Raw genomic sequence first — 16,808 nt, forward strand, 5'->3', positions numbered from 1 at the left:
ATGCTGGAGGTGTAACCACTACTGACCCAAAAGGACTGCTGCGTCTGTGCAGTTGAGATTCAAAGTTATGCAAAACACATTAATTGTAACATTATAACCTGAGCAGTCATTCCATTCTGACACCTGTTATAACCTGCCTACTTACCATTGGCTGGGGACTAATGACAATCCCACAGTCATGTGGGAGTATGAGCTTCCCCAATGAGGGGTGGCGGAGAAACCATTAGTAAACTCCTAGTATAAATAAAGCTGGCCAGTTTAGGAACCAGCAGGAAGGCGTGTGCAGCAAGGGACGTTGCTGCTGTTATATATATATATATGTTATTGTAAATAAATGTTATTACTTTGTATCCTTAAAACTTGTGCTGGATTCTTCGTGGCCCTCACAAAACTGGCGACAAAGGTTAAAGTGAATAGCTGTCTACACTGCTGAAGCCACCTCCCTGGATTTTTGTTGGATACAGGTTGGAAGTTGTTTTCTATTATACCATGCCTCTGTACGGACGTTTGGATGTTTTTGATGCTGCGCTGGAAAGCTGGAACCAGTACACACAACGGATGCGTTACTATTTCCGGGCAAACAATATCACCGAAAACGAGCGGCAGGTGGTCATATTGCTCACCGCCTGCGGCCCGCATACGTTTGGGGTGATTAGGAGCCTTACGTAGCCAGCTGCGCCGGACACCAAAACGTTTGATGAACTTGTGAATATAGCGGGGCAACATTTTAACCCAACCCCGTCCATGATAGTCCAGCGTTACCGGTTTAATACCGCTGAGAGGACCCCTGGAGAATCCCTTGCCGATTTTCTATCCAGGCTACGCAGGATTGTGGAGTACTGTGACTATGGTGAGACCTTGTCAGAAATGTTACGCGACCGTTTGGTTTGCGGTATTAACAATGCGGCCACCCAGAGAAAGTTGTTAGCTGAGCCAACATTGACTTTTCAACAGGCCATTCAAATAGTATTGTCCCGAGAGAGCGCAGAACGAGGAGTGCAGGAGCTACAGGGAATGGAAGTGCATGCCTTGGGGCACAACCCCTTCCGTCCGAAAACGTCCCCCCGCACTCCTGCGGTACCTTGGGCGAGGCAACGTCCGGACCGACGCCTGTGGCGTCGGACATTCCTCCCCGAAGGGAGCCTTCTCCAGAACCAATGGACGGGGAGCCATGTCCGTGTCAGACTTGTAGGCGCCGACCCCGTCGCGGACGGCGGTCCTGGGGGCGCCAGAGGTGCCGTCGTTCCGACCGAAACTGGGACCAGCCCAGGGGCCGTAACTGGGACCAGCCATGGGGTCGTACCTTCCATGTGGATGAACCTGCGGCGACTACTCCTGAGGACGTGGAGACAGAGGACGACTGCCTGCAGTTGCATTGTGTGGCAGCTCCCTGTGTGGCCCCCATTAAGGTGACAGTACGGGTCAATGGCCACCCGCTTGAGATGGAGTTGGACATTGACTCAGCGGTCTCCGTGATTACCCAGAGGACATTCGACCGCATCAAGCAGGGTATACAGACGCTTACATTAACCGACTCACAGGCCAGGTTGGCCACCTACACGGGGGAACTTCTGGACACTGCAGGAACTACAATGACCCCTGTTGTTTATGGACGCCAGGAGGGGCGTTTCCCACTTATCATGGTGCGCGGCCATGGGCCCAGCCTGTTGGGTCGGGACTGGTTGCGCCATTTGCGGTTGCAATGGCAGCACATCCTCCAAACAGTTTCTGAGGGGTTGACTGAGGTGCTAGGACGATACCCAGATGTATTCCAGCCTGGTTTGGGGAAAATAAAAGGGGCCGTAGCCCGTATCCCGGTGCCTTACGCCTTGCTCGAGAAGGTAGAAGGGGAGCTCACTCGTTTGGAGAGTTTGGGTATTATCAGGCCCGTCCGTTTTGCTGACTGGGCAGCACCAATTGTACCTGTAATGAAGCCAGATGCCACAGTTCGCTTGTGTGGCGACTATAAACTTACAGTGAATACGGCTTCCCGACTCGACCGATATCCAATGCCTCGCATAGAGGATCTCTACGCGAAGCTTGCAGGTGGACTCTCGTTCACAAAATTAGATATGAGTCACGCCTACCTGCAGTTGGAGCTGGACCCTGCCTCCCGACCATATGTAACGATTAATACACACCGGGGCCTGTATGAATATACACGGTTGCCCTTTGGAGTATCCTCTGCCTGCGCAATTTTTCAACGTGTTATGGAGGGCATTTTGAGAGGTTTACCACGTGTTGCTGTCTACTTAGATGCCGTTTTGATTACAGGGACGTCAGAGCAGGAACATTTGGAAAATCTGGAGGATGTCCTTAGACGTCTTTCGGAGGCTGGAGTCCATTTACGTCGCACAAAGTGCGTATTTCAGGCAAAGGAAGTAGTCTACCAAGGTTATCGGGTGGACCGCGAAGGTTTGCACCCCGTCGCAGAGAAGGTGCGTGCAATTCAACAGGCCCCCGCCCCGACTGACACTTTGCATCTTCGTTCTTTTCTCGGTCTCGTAAACTATTACGGGAAGTTCCTCCCCAATCTGGCAACTACGCTGGCCTCTTTGCACCTTCTGCTAAAGAAAAATCACACCTGGGTTTGGGGTCAGCCTCAAGAAACCGCATTCCGGCGGGTAAAGCAACAACTGTCGTCGTCTGGGTTACTAACCCACGATGATCCTGGAAAGCCTTTGCTCGTCACATGTGATGCATCCCCGTATGGTATTGGGGCCGTTCTGTCCCACAAGATGGAGAACGGGGCCGAGCGACCGATAACTTTCGCCTCCCGCACATTGACTGCAGCGGAGAAAAAGTACGCGCAGATCGAGAAGGGGGGCCTGGCAGTGGTTTTTGCGGTGAAACGCTTCCACCAGTACGTGTATGGCCGCCATTTCACTATCATGACTGATCATAAGCCTCTGCTGGGACTTTTCAGAGAAGATAAGCCAATACCGCCCATTGCTTCCGCACGGATCCAGCGCTGGGCTTTGTTGCTTGCTGCATACGAGTATTCTCTGGAGCACAAACCAGGTACGCAGATAGCAAATGCCGATGCACTGAGCCGATTGTCTTTATCGACCGGCCCCATGTCGACCCCCACGACCGGTGAGGTGGTTGCAACCCTAAATTTTATGGACACCATGCCTGTCACGGCATCACAGATCCGTGAGTGGACCCAGACGGAGCCAGTCCTGTCAAAGGTTCGGCACATAGTCCTGTATGGTGGGCAGCATAGACAGCTCCCAGGCGAGTTGCGGACATTTTCCTCCAAGCTGTCAGAATTCAGTGTGGAAGACGGCATCCTCTTGTGGGGGACGCGTGTGATTGTCCCGGAAAAAGGCCAGGAGCTGATACTAACAGACTTACACAATGGGCATCCAGGTGTGACCAAAATGAAAATGTATGCCCGGAGTTATGTCTGGTGGCCAGGCCTCGACACCGGCATTGAGAAGGTGGCCCAAAACTGCTCCATTTGCCAGGAGCATCAGAAGCTTCCGCCAGCCGCGCCCCTACATCACTGGGAATGGCCAGGGCGGCCTTGGGCACGCTTGCATGCAGATTTCGCAGGCCCTTTTCAAGGATCCATGTTCCTTCTATTAATTCACGCCCAGTCTAAATGGCTAGAGGTGCATAAGATGCAGGGGACAACGTCCTGCGCAACAAAAAGATGCGTTTGTCGTTTAGTACGCATGGCCTCCCCGAGGTGCTGGTCACGGATAATGGCACTCCATTCACGAGTGAGGAGTTTGCGAGGTTCACGAAGATGAACGGCATACGCCATATCCGCACTGCCCCTTACCACCCGGCTTCAAATGGGTTGGCAGAGCGCGCAGTGCAGACATTCAAAAGAGGCCTAAAGAAGCAGTCTTCCGGATCAATGGGCACGAGACTGGCTCGCTTTTTGGTTACGTATAGGACCACCCCCCATGCGGTGACTGGGGTAGCTCCTGCAGAACTCCTAATGGGCCGGAGACTTCGCACCCGCCTTAGTATGGTTTTCCCGGACATTGGCGCAAAAGTATACGCCGCACACAAGAACGGCAGGGACAGGGATTTTCGCGGCATCGGCCGATTTGGCAGTTTGCGCCCGGGGACCCAGTGTTCGTTCGGAATTTTGCTGGTGGTGCCCAGTGGGTTCCTGGTGTAATCTTTCGCCAAACGGGCCCTATATTTTACCAGGTACAAGCCCAGGGTCGTCTCCAGCGCAAACATGTAGACCACGTTCGGTCCAGAAGACTATCCCCTCAAAAGATTCCCCGCCCCCGGAGCTCATTTCTACAGCCACAGAGACCAGAGACAAGGGAAGGTAGTCCTCACAATCTTCCACTGGTGCCTCACTCGAAGCCTGTGCAGGTCGTTACAGAACCGAATGGAGATCGAGACGCTGACATGACGGAGGCAGCAGACTCTGACTCCGAGATGGAGACACAGGATGCATCAGAGGGGGAATCCTCGGGTCCACGGGCCGTGGATGTACAACCGTTGCACCGTTCATCACGGAAGCGCCGGTCTCCGTCTCGTTACACGCCGCCTGATCTAGCACCGCGTGCAAATGGTGTCCGGCCTGCGGCAAAACGAGTCCGACGCCCTCCTTCGCCAGGGTCTTCGGTGGATTCCTTGGACTTTGGGGGGGAGGGATGTTATAACCTGCCTACTTACCATTGGCTGGGGACTAATGACAATCCCACAATCCTGTGGGAGTATGAGCTTCCCCAATGAGGGGGGGTGGAGAAACCATTAGTAAACTCCTAGTATAAATAAAGCTGGCCAGTTTAGGAACCAGCAGGAAGGAGTGTGCAGCAAGGGAAGTTGCTGCTGCTGTTATATATATATGTTATTGTAAATAAATGTTATTACTTTGTATCCTTAAAACTCGTGCTGGATTCTTCGTGGCCCTCACAAAAACACCCATCTCCAAAACAGCCAACCGCTGAAGCTTTGAGATCTGCCTTAAATTCTCCACAAGCAACTAAGTTGGATTTACATCCAAGGAAGTATTGGAAGTAGAACGTAACTCAAACGGAGCTGCCCATTTACGTGCAATGCTCTCCTCTATGGGTAGAAAAAGCCTTAGGAATCTATATACTCCATTATAATTGTTTCTTGAGTAATTTTCGCTTGTTCTAATCCAATTCCTGGAAAGAAAAACTTGCATTTATATTAGCATCCTCACAATGACTGGAAGTCTCAAAGTGCTATGAAGTACTTTAGAAGAGTAGTCTCTGTTGTAATGTAGAAACCGCAAATTTGACCACAGTAAACTTCCACAAACCCGCAATGTCGTAACGATCAGTTATTCTGATGTTGATTGAGGAATTAATGGATGCGATCCAAGGCCGCATTGCGCTCTTGCTAGAGTGCAATGCGGCCAGCGAATACTGGGAGAGCCCTCTTTGGGGATTCCCAGCAGTCTTCACATCTCGTGGAATTTATCCAAGTCCCGCAAGGTGTCAGACTCAGAATGTCGCTGTTGTGTTATGCTTCTTCATGTAGCATAAGCTGCTTCCTTGATGCATGCTCTGACAAAGGAAGGTTCAGACTTGGAGATAGGTTTAACACATTTATTGAACAGTTAACAATGCTCCTACTTGAGTTCGACTCTCCTGCTAATCTTGCTATAGTAACTCAGTCTAACTAACCAGTCTGCTCTAAGCCATCCCGTCCTTCTCTCTGAGTGTCGCCTGTGGAAAGAGAAGGAGCATGTGTGCCCTGTCCTTTTATATGGGTTGCCCCCTTGTGGTAGTGTGACCTCTGGGTGTCTTGACTGCCCATTGGTTGTGTCCTATTCTATGTGTTCATTAGCTGTATGTCTGCATGTCATGATGTCTCTGGTGCTCCCTCTAGTGTTTACTTGGTCTTAGTGTATTTACATTAACCCCTTGTGCATTTACAGTGATGCATATCACCACATCCGCCCTTTTTTCATGTTACATATTTTCTGTACAGTATTGAAGAAAATTGAACAAAATAGGTAGATAAGTGATGACATGTACAAATCATGATGACAGTGATGATTATACAATACCACATAATATGTATGAGTCCAAAGTTCATGAATTAATATGGTCGAGTGGCTTTCTTGTTTTGTTATTGAAGTGTCGATGTTGATGTTGTCATTTCCTTGTGAATGCCGTCAGTGTCCCTGTGCTTAAGGAACCAAGAAGTCATCAGGCGGTGTGCAAATGGTCAAATCACTTTGTTGTCTGATTTGGACTCTTTTTTTTCTATGCTTGTGGTTGCGATGCAGTGTGTCATCTGCCTTGAAAGCTGGTTTGTTTGTTCGTAGTGGAGCAAACTCATTTGCCTTGAAAGCTGGTTTGCTTGTTTGTAGTGGAGCAAACATGAATCGGTGAGATTTGCTGTCATGCCATGGTATGGCTGTACTCTTGCCAGTGTTAGGGGCTGTGCTGTTACATTGTCTTGCATTTGCAGAGTTGTACCATGTCGTACCAGCCGTTGTTTCAGTGTTGTTGTTTTTGTCGTGCTTGTTGTTGACGTTGGTGCCTTTGGTACGCTTCTTGTTGTTGTCTTTGTTGTTGTTTTCGTAGGTTTTGTTGTTGTGTTTGTTGCGCTCAATGACCACACCGAGTGGAGAATTCGGGTCCTTCACAAAGTTACTTGTGTCAGTGTCCTGTGTGGCATCTGCTGTTTCATTGAGCGCGCCATCTCTGATTCCTCGGCGCTCCCCGTCTGGAGTCATGTCCAGTTCACTGGAATCATCTTTGGCTTGATGATGCTCCCCGGCTGGAGTCCTTTCTGGTTCACCTGAATCAGCTTTGGTTTCTTGACACTCCCTGTTCGGAGTCATTTCAGGTTCACTTGAATCATCTTAGGTGTCACTTGAATCGTCTGAGGTGTCTTGATGCTCCCCGTCCGGAGTCAAAACATTCAGGAATGCATTTTCTTGTGACGAGGCGCGAGTGGATGAGGTTTGAATTAACGTGGTGTCACTGGAGTCACTAGTAGCCTCACTTTGATTGTCGAGTGCCTCTGTACATACTAGCTGAGATCTGTCAGTCTCGCTGAGATGTTGCACATCTGTATGGGAATTGTGAAGCCTTTGTCACTTGTCGCACATACAGTGGGTAGACCTTCAGTGTCTTCTTGTCGGTTAGATGAGCTGGGTAGACTGTCAGAGTCTTCTTCTGGTGGCTCAAATAATCTGGGTAGACTGTCAGTCTTTTTGTTGGACGACTGTCAGTCATCTTGCTGTGCACTTGAGCGTGGCAGACTTGCATCGTCTGCTGCTGGTTGCTCAGATAAGGTTGTTAGACCCTCATGGTCTTATTCATGCAAGAACTGCGCTCTGGAGTTTTGCTTTGCTTCCATCGTGGAGTCTGTCAATGGGTTCGCTGTGGAGGCTTGTACCGCTCTCTCTGTGGAGTCTGGCATCGTTCCCTGTGTGGAGTCGTGCAGTGGTTTCGCTGTGGAGTCTTTCTGTGTTCTGTGTGGAGACGTGCAGTGGTCTCGCTGTGGAGTCTGTCATCACTTTCTGTGCGGAGTCGGGGACTCTTCGTGGTGCGTGGACCACTCTCTGTGTGGAGTCGGGGACTCTTCGTGGTGCGTAGACCATTCTGTGTGGAGTCAGGGACTATTCGTGGTGCGTGGAGCACTGCTCATGGTGCTTGGACCACTGGTTTGGCGTCAGGCCGCTCTCTGTGGGCTTGGACCTCTTTCTGTCTCTTGGCGTCAGGCCGCTCTCTGTGGGCTTGTACCTTTCTCTGTCTCTTGGCGTCAGGCCGCTCTCTGTGGGCTTGTACCGCTCTCTGTCTCTTGGCGTCAGGCCACAGCGGAACCCTGTACTTCTGGGTTAGGATGTCGTCTGTGCTGGGCTGAGGATCCTCAAATCCAAAGAACTTGTCCATGTCTGTGTTGGATTCTTCACTGTATAACACATCTCATTGCGTTTCGGATTTGGTACTGAGGTCGCCTCATCCAATGATGAAATCATCGTCTGAGTCGTAGCCTTCAAGGATCAAATTATTTCTTTGGGCGGTGCTAACTGCTTGTTGCAAGGTTCTGCGGAGGTTACTTTCAGCTACTGGTCGAAGTTCAGGCATTGTGCTGTCGTTCCAGGTGAAAGAATTGTGTTTACGGCTTTAACATTTTTTTTTACTGTTTTGGGGCATTTCCCCTTTAAGTGAGCGTGGTCCGGGGCCTCTGATGTCATGACGCAGAGCGTAGGAACGGATTGCGCATGCACAGATCACCTCCTTTACTGTGCGCTCTTTGCGCAACTACTGTTTTGCCGGTTTGGGTCTTCTGGGGAACTGTGCATGTGCGGCTCCTTTCTCAAGAAGGCCGCCAATCAAAATTGCTGTTTTCCTCTGCTGCAAGCCTACCTGTGCCTCGTGGTGAGTATAGGCTCCAGTTTTGCCGATTTTTACCTCACAGTAGTTTTCAAACTTGTCCAGGACAATCTGGAAGTCTCTCTTGGTTTGCCCTTTGGAATACTTGAAGATCTTGAAGATTTCTGCTGCACTTTCACCCGCAATGGTGAGCAGAAGATTTATTTTCTCAGCATCGGCCACGCCATCTAGGTCGGACGCTACCAGGTAGATCTCAAATCTCTGTTTGAATGTACACCAGTTGGCACTGATATTGCCGTGGTACCGGAGCTGCTGAGGAACCGGAATCTCGAGCATCTTGCCTGGGTGCTGTTGCTGGTAGTCACGGATCTTGAATTGAACTATATAGATTCAACAGGGCACTACTGGTATTATGTTGTGTTATGCTTCTTCATGTAGCATAAGCTGCTTCCTTGATGTATGCTCTGACAAAGGAAGGTTCAGACTTGGAGATAGGTTTAACACATTTATTGAACAGTTAACAATTCTCCTACTTGAGTTTAACTCTCCTGTTAATTTTGCTATAGTAACTCAGTCTAACTAACCAGTCTGCTCTAAGCCATGCGGTGGGTGTGATGCTTCCGATCTGCCCCGTCCTTCTCTCTGAGTGTCGCCTGTGGAAAGAGAAAGAGCATGTGTGCCCTGTCCTTTTATATGGGTTTCCCCCTTGTGGTAGCGTCACCTCTGGGTGTCTTGACGCCCACTGGTCGTGTCCTATTCTATGTGTTCATTAGCTGTATGTCTGCATGCCATGCTGTCTCTGGTGCTCCCTCTACTGTTTACTTAGTCTTAGTGTATTTACATTAACCCTTTGTGTATTGACAATGATGCATATCACCACAGTCGCCTGCAAGGAGTGGGACCAAATGGCCCGCGCCGAAGCCAGTTTAAACCGATTTTGGCCAATTTACCCAGTATCCACCGGCATTGTGGGATCCAAAAGCCTCGCCAGTGAGGCCGCAGCCAGGCACCGTTCAGCACTGGACCAAACAAACGTGAACCAGGCGGAATGGCACCTGGGGGGTATCCCGGGCCTTCGGACATCTCTGGGATCAGGGTCAGTGCCGGGTGGCCCCCTGGCCTTCCCCCAGAACGTGGGCACCTTGGCACTGCCACCATGGCTCCTTCACCCCCCCCACCCCCGGCCACCCCTCTCCGCTTTCTCCCCCACCACCTCACTTCTGTTCACCAGCATCACCTGCTTGCGTTACAGCCCCTGCCCAAAGGCACCTCCCCTCCCCACTCCTCAGCTCAAGGAAGAAGGTTCCCTGCTGACCTTCCCCTCCCCCACCCAAACAAAGACTTCTCCTCAATCCCAGGCCGCCTCCCCCAAAAGCAAACAAACAAATGCTAAACACAAACAGTCCCATAAAACAGAAGAAGGGTGATGGCAACATCTATCCCCACATAAACTTTTCACCCCTACCACTCCTTACAATCCCAACAGTATACAGCAAACCCAAAAAAGCACCCCTTCAAAACGAGGGAACGAAAATCCCCCAATCCCCAAACATGTTCCCAGCCATTACGAAGTGCCAGCACCCAGGTTCCCCAGCATTGTCCACCAATACTCCCCAGTTTATGCTCCTTCATGAGGTTTTCGGCCGCTTCTGGGGTCCCAAAATAATACTCCCAGCCTCCGAATGTCACCCATAATTTCGGCAGGTAGAGCATCCCAAACCTGATCTGCTGCCGGTACAGCACTGCCTTGGCCCTGTTGAACCCTGCCCGCCTCAAGAGCTTTGACAAAGGGTCATCAGGACTCAAAACGTTAGCTCTTTTCTTTCCTTACAGATGCTGCCAGACCTGCTGAGATTTTCCATGTTTTTCTCTTTTGGTCTCTCAATTTATACCCATACAAATAATAATCTGCCTTCCTATTTTTGCTACCAATGTGGATTACCTCACATTTATCCACATTATAGTGCATCTGGCATGCAAATGTCCACTCACTCAGCCTGTTCAAATCCCATTGAAGCATCTCTGCATCCTCCTCACAACTTACCTTCCCACCCAACTTTGTATCATCTGCAAATCGGAGATAATACATTTGTCCAAATCATTAACATATAATGGGAACAATTGGGCCCCTAGCACAGATCCCTGCGGTACTCCACTAGTCACTGCCTGCCAATCGGAAAAAGATCCATTTATTTTTGCTCACTGTCTGCGAACCAGCTTTCTTTTTTTAAAAATATATTTTATTCAAAATTTTTGGCCAACCATGACAGTACATTGTGTATCCTTTACACAGTAATATAACAATATAAATAACAATGGCCAGTTTTAAGCAAGAAATAAATAATATATAAACAACATCGAAATAAAAAAAAAAACTAAATGGCAACTGCCTTGTCCCAAATAAATACTCTCCAAAAATACAATTTAGCAGTCCAATATACAATTACCTATAACAACAACCTATACATATTATACATATACACTAACATCCCTGAGAGTCCTTCTGGTTCCTCCCCCCTCTCCCCCCCCCCACCCCCCCGCAAAGGCCAAAACATCAGCCTCTTTCGCCTCCTGCACTCCCGGCTCCTCTGCAACCCCGAATATAGCCAACCCCCAGCTTGGTTCGACCTGGACCCTCACCACCTTCGAAAGCACCTTTGTCACCCCCACCCAAAACCCCTGTAGTGCCGGACATGACCAGAACATGTGGGTGTGATTCGCTGGGCTTCTCGAGCATCTCGCACACCTATCCTCTATCCCAAAAAATGTACTGAGCCGTGCTCCAGTCATATGCGCCCTGTGTAACACCTTAAATTGTATCAGGCTTAGCCTGGCACACGAGGACGATGAGTTTACCCTACGTAGGGCATCAGCCCACAGCCCCTCCTCAATCTCCTTCCCCAGCTCCTCTTCCCATTTCCCTTTCAGCTCATCTACCATAATCTCCCCCTCGTCCCTCATTTCCCTATATATGTCTGATACTTTACCGTCCCCCACCCATGTCTTTGAGATCACTCTGTCCTGCACCTGCGTTGGGAGCTGCGGAAATTCCCTCACCTGTTGCCTCGCAAAAGCCCTCAGTTGCATATACCGGAATGCATTCCCTTGGGGCAACCCATATTTTTCGGTCAGCGCTCCCAGACTTGCAAACGTCCCATCTACATACAGATCTCTCAATTGTGTTACTCCTACTCTTTGCCATGTTCCAAATCCCCCATCCATTCTCCCCGGAGCAAACCTATGGTTATTTCTTATCGGGGACCACACCGAGGCTCCCGTCTTACCCCTATGCCGTCTCCACTGCCCCCAGATTTTCAGAGTAGCCACCACCACCGGGCTTGTGGTGTATTTCTTCGGTGAGAACGGCAACGGCGCCGTCACCATAGCTTGTAGGCTAGTCCCCCTGTAGGACGCCCTCTCCAATCTCTACCACGCCGCTCCCTCCTCTTCTCCCATCCACTTACATACCATTGAGATATTGGCGGCCCAGTAGTACTCACTTATGCTCGGTAGTGCCAGCCCCCCCTTATCCCTACTACGCTGCAGAAATCCCCTCCTCACTCTCGGGGTCTTCCCGGCCCACACAAAACTCATGATATTCTTCTCAATCCTTCTGAAAAAAGCCTTCGTGATCACCACCGGGAGGCACTGAAACACAAAAAGGAACCTCGGGAGGACCACCATTTTAACCGCCTGCACCCTCCCTGCCAGTGACAGGGATACCATGTCCCACCTCTTGAAGTCCCCCTCCATCTGTTCCACCAACCGCGTTAAATTTAACCTATGCAATGTACCCCAATTCTTGGCTATCTGGATCCCCAAGTAGCGAAAGTCCCTTGTTACCTTCCTCAGCGGTAAGTCCCCTATTTCTCTGCTCTGCCCCCCTGGATGCACCACAAACAACTCACTTTTCCCCATGTTCAGTTTATATCCTGAAAATTCTCCAAACTCCCCAAGTATCCGCATTAACTCTGGCATCCCCTCCGCCGGGTCCGCCACATACAACAACAAATCTTGACAAATATATGAATAGGATGGGAATAGAAGGATACGGACCCAGGAAGTGTAGAAGATTGTAGTTTAGTCGGGCAGCATGGTCGGCACGGGCTTGGAGGGCCGAAGGGCCTGTTCCTGTGCTGTACATTTCTTTGTTCTTTGTTCTTTGTTGTTCAAATCGTCCGCATACAGAGATACCCGGTGTTCTTCTCCTCCCCTGAGTACTCCCCTCCACTGCCTGGAACCCCTCAGTGCTATTGCCAGGGGCTCAATCGCCAGTGCAAACAATAATGGGGACAGAGGACATCCCTGCCTCGTCCCTCTATGGAGCCGAAAATATGCAGACACCCGTCCATTCGTGACCACACTCACCATCGGGGCCCTATACAGCAGCTGTACCCATCTAATATACTCATCTCCAAAGCCAAATCTCCTCAACACCTCCCACAAATAATCCCACTCCACTCTATCAAATGCTTTCTCGGCATCCATCGCCACCACTATCTCCGCTTCCCCCTCTGGTGGGGGCATCATCATTACCCCTAGCAGCCTCCGTATATTCGTATTCAGCTGTCTCCCCTTCATAAACCCAGTTTGGTCCTCATGGACCACCCCCGGGACACAATCCTCTATCCTCATTGCCATTACCTTGGCCAGAATCTTAGCGTCTACATTCAGGAGGGAAATAGGCCTATAGGACCCGCATTGCAGCGGGTCTTTTCCTTTCTTTAGAAGCGATATCGTTGCCTCTGACATAGTCGGGGGCAGCTGTCCCCTTTCCCTCGCCTCATTAAAGGTTCTCATCAGTAGCGGGGCGATCAAGTCCACGTATTTCCTGTAAAATTCAACTGGGAATCCATCCGGTCCCGGAGCCTTCCCCGCCTGCATGCTCCTAATTCCTTTCACTACTTCCTCCATTTCGATCTGTGCTCCCAGTCCCACCCTCTCCTGCTCCTCCACCTTAGGAAATTCCAGCTGGTCCAGAAAACACATCATTCTCTCCTTCCCATCCGGGGGCTGAGCTTCATATAACCTTTCATAGAATGCCTTGAACAGTCCATTCACTCTCTCCGCTCCCCGCTCCATCTCTCCCTCCTCATCCCTCACTCCCCCTATTTCCCTCGCTGCTCCCCTTTTCCTCAATTGGTGGGCCAGCAACCTGCTCGCCTTCTCCCCATATTCGTATTGTACACCCTGTGCCTTCCTCCACTGTACCTCTGCAGTACCCGTAGTCAGCAAATCAAATTCTACGTGTAGCCTTTGCCTTTCCCTGTACAGTCCCTCCTCCGGTGCCTCCGCATATTGCCTGTCCACCCTCAGAAGTTCTTGCAGCAACCGCTCCCGTTCCCTACTCTCCTGCTTTCCTTTATGTGCCCTGATTGATATCAGCTCCCCTCTAACCACTGCCTTCAGCGCCTCCCAGACCACTCCCACCTGGACCTCCCCATTATCATTGAGTTCCAAGTACTTTTCAATACACCCCCTCACCCTTAGACACACCCCCTCATCCGACATTAGTCCCATGTCCATTCTCCAGGGTGGACGCCGTTCTTTTTCCTCCCCTATCTCCAAGTCCACCCAATGTGGAGCGTGATCCGAAATAGCTTTGGCCGTATACTCCGTCCCCCTGGACGGCGCTGAGGACCTGGGTTTGATCCCGGCCATGGGTCACAGTCCGTATAGAGTTTGCACTTTCTCCCTGTGTCTGCGTGGGTTTCACCCCCACAACCCAAAGATGTGCAGGATAGGTGGATTGGCCACACTAAATTGCCCCTTAATTGGAAAAAAATAATTTATAAAAAAAGATTTGTTAGGCATGATTCCCCTTTCGCAACTCCATGCTGACTTTATCTGATTATACCACTGCTTTCCAAATGCTGTGCTGAGAAATTCTTGATCATGCACTCTAGCAACTTCCCCATTACTGATGTTAGGCTCACCTCTATAATTCGCGGTTTTCTGTTCCGTCTCTTTTTGAATAGTGGGAATATATTAGCTACCCTCCAATCTATAGAAAACTAGAAACCATTCCAGAGAGCAAAAACTTTTGAAAATGACCATCAATGGACCTATTTCTTGAGCCATTTCCTTTAGTACTCTGGGATGAAGATTATCAGGCCCCGGTGATTTGGCAGCCATAAATCACATTAATTTTCCAAAAAATATTTCTTTGCCAATATTAATTTCCTTCAGCTCCTCTCAGAAGCTTGCGTTTCTCAGAGCTTCCGGTACATTATTCATGTCTTCCATTGTGAAGACAGAAACAAATTACAAATTTAGCTCCTCAGCCATTTCTTTGTTTCCTGTTATGATTCCCCCATTTCTGACTGTGAGGGACCTACATTTGTTTTTAGCAATCAATTTCTCTTTACATAGTTATAGAAACGTTCACAGTCAGTTTTATGTTCCCTGCTAGCTTATTTTCATATTGTATTTTCCCCTTCTTAATCAATCCCTTGGTTCGCCTTAGCTGAATTTTAAGCTGCTCGTAATCCTCAGGTCTATTGCTTTTTCTTGCTAATTTGTTTGCGGCTTCTTTGAATCTAATATCTATAAATTCTCTTATAAGCCATTGCCTGTCCACTGTCCTTCCTTTCAGTAATGATTCCCAGTCCATCATAGCCAGTTTATGCTTCATACCATCATGGTTTCTTTTGTTATTTTTATAAATTTAGAGTACCCAATTCATTTTTTCCAATTAAGGGGTAATTTAGCGTGGCCAATCCACCTACCTTGCACATCTATGGGTTGTGGGGACGAAACCCACGCAAACACAGGGAGAATGTGCAAACTCCACATGGACAGAGCCCCAGAGCTGGGATCGAACCTGGGATCTCAGCGCCATGGGGCAGCAATGCTAACCACTGCACCATTGTGCTGCCCGGATACCATCATAGTTACCTTTATAATAGGAAGGGCTTCTATTCCCTGAATGTGCAGTTGGTATGTGACCAGCAGCTGCACATCATGCACGACTGCGCCCAATATCCAGGTACATATACGATGTATATGTACTGGGCACTCATCGGTTCTTGCCGCTCCATTGGGTGAGGGGTAGTCTCCTGGCCGACAAGGATTATCTGAGCGGTCGTGGCTAATGAAGACTGTCCGGAGGCCCCGGACCAACGCAGAGAACTGTTATCACGGCGCCCTTGCAACAACTTGAGCGTCATTGAGTGGTGCATTGGCATCCTTAAGATGCGGTTCAGGTGCCTGGACCGCTCCGGTGGGACCCTGCAGTGTAGCCCTGGGAGGGTTTCCCACATTGTGCTGCCCTGCTGTGTCCTGCATAACATTGTGCTGCAGAGGGGGGCATGCTGGAGGAGGAGGGGCGCCAGGCCTCATCTGACGAGGAGGATGCAGTGGATTGCCAGGAAGAACAAGATATGGGACCAGGACAGGCACACATCCTCATCACCTCCAGTTTCGCCGACAACGAGGCCTGCCCACCAGCAGCTCAGCACCCCTGTCCCATCTCCTCATTCCCCCCCCCCCCCCCCCCCCCATTGCCATGCAACTCCACCCCTGTCATCTCCCTTCATTCCATCCGCCTTCCCCCCCAGCTAACCCACCCTCCTCTGTGCTTCCCATCAGGGCCATCCAGGCCCTGGGTTGGCAGTATCAGCGGGTCATGTCCGCAGCTGGGAGAGTGGACACAGAAGAGGCAGATGGAATACAATGTGGAAAAGTGTGAGATTATGCATTTTAGTAGGAAGAATGGAGACTATTTTCTAAATAAGAAAAGGCTTTGGAAATCGGAAGCACAAAGGGACTTAGGAGTCCCAGTTCAAGATTTTCTTAAGGTTAACGTGCAGGTTCAGTAGGCAGTTAGGGAGGCAAATGCAATGTTCGCAGTCATGTCGAGAGGGCTAGAATACAAAACCAGTGATGTACTTCTGAGGCTGTATAAGGCTCTGGTCACACTGCATTTGGAGTATTGTGAGCAGTTTTGGGCCCCGTATCTGAGGAAGCATGTGCTGGCCTTGGAAAGGGTCCAGAGGAGGTACAAAAGAATGATCCCTGGAATGAAGGACTTGTCAGATGAGAAGGGGTTGCGGACTCTGGGTCTGTACCTGTTGGGAGTTTAGGAGGATGATGGGGATCTTATTGAAACTTACAGGATACTAAGAGGCCTGGATAGAGTAAACGTGGAGAGGATGTTTCCACTAGGAGAAAAAAACTAGAACCCAAGGGCACAGCCTCAGACTGAAGGGACCGATCCTTTAAAACTGAGATGAGAAGGAATTTCTTCAGCCAGAGGGTGGGAATCTGTGGAACTCATTGTTGCAGGTTCTTGATTAATAGTGGGATCAGGGGTTATGGGGAGAAGGCAGGGGAATGGGCTTGAGAAATGTATCAGCCATGATTGAATGCCAGAGCAGACTCTATGGGCCGAAAGGTCTAATTCAGCTCCTATGTCTTATGGTCTTGTGGCACACAGGATGATGACGATTCACTGTGAGGTGAGCTCTGATGCTGCTCAATGTTTGGCAAAGTCTGACTCATGCCTTC

The 16,808-nt window shown here is 49.8% G+C and overlaps 1 protein-coding gene across 1 annotated transcript in view; it reads right to left on the reverse strand.

Moving 5' to 3' along the window:
* The window catches only part of LOC140430238 (diacylglycerol O-acyltransferase 1-like), a 475,807-nt gene that overhangs the window by 218,445 nt on the left and 240,554 nt on the right, over positions 1-16,808 (reverse strand). The window lies entirely within an intron of this gene.

Source organism: Scyliorhinus torazame, chromosome 10, assembly GCF_047496885.1.
Source record: "Scyliorhinus torazame isolate Kashiwa2021f chromosome 10, sScyTor2.1, whole genome shotgun sequence".
Taxonomy (NCBI): Eukaryota; Metazoa; Chordata; class Chondrichthyes; order Carcharhiniformes; family Scyliorhinidae; genus Scyliorhinus; species Scyliorhinus torazame.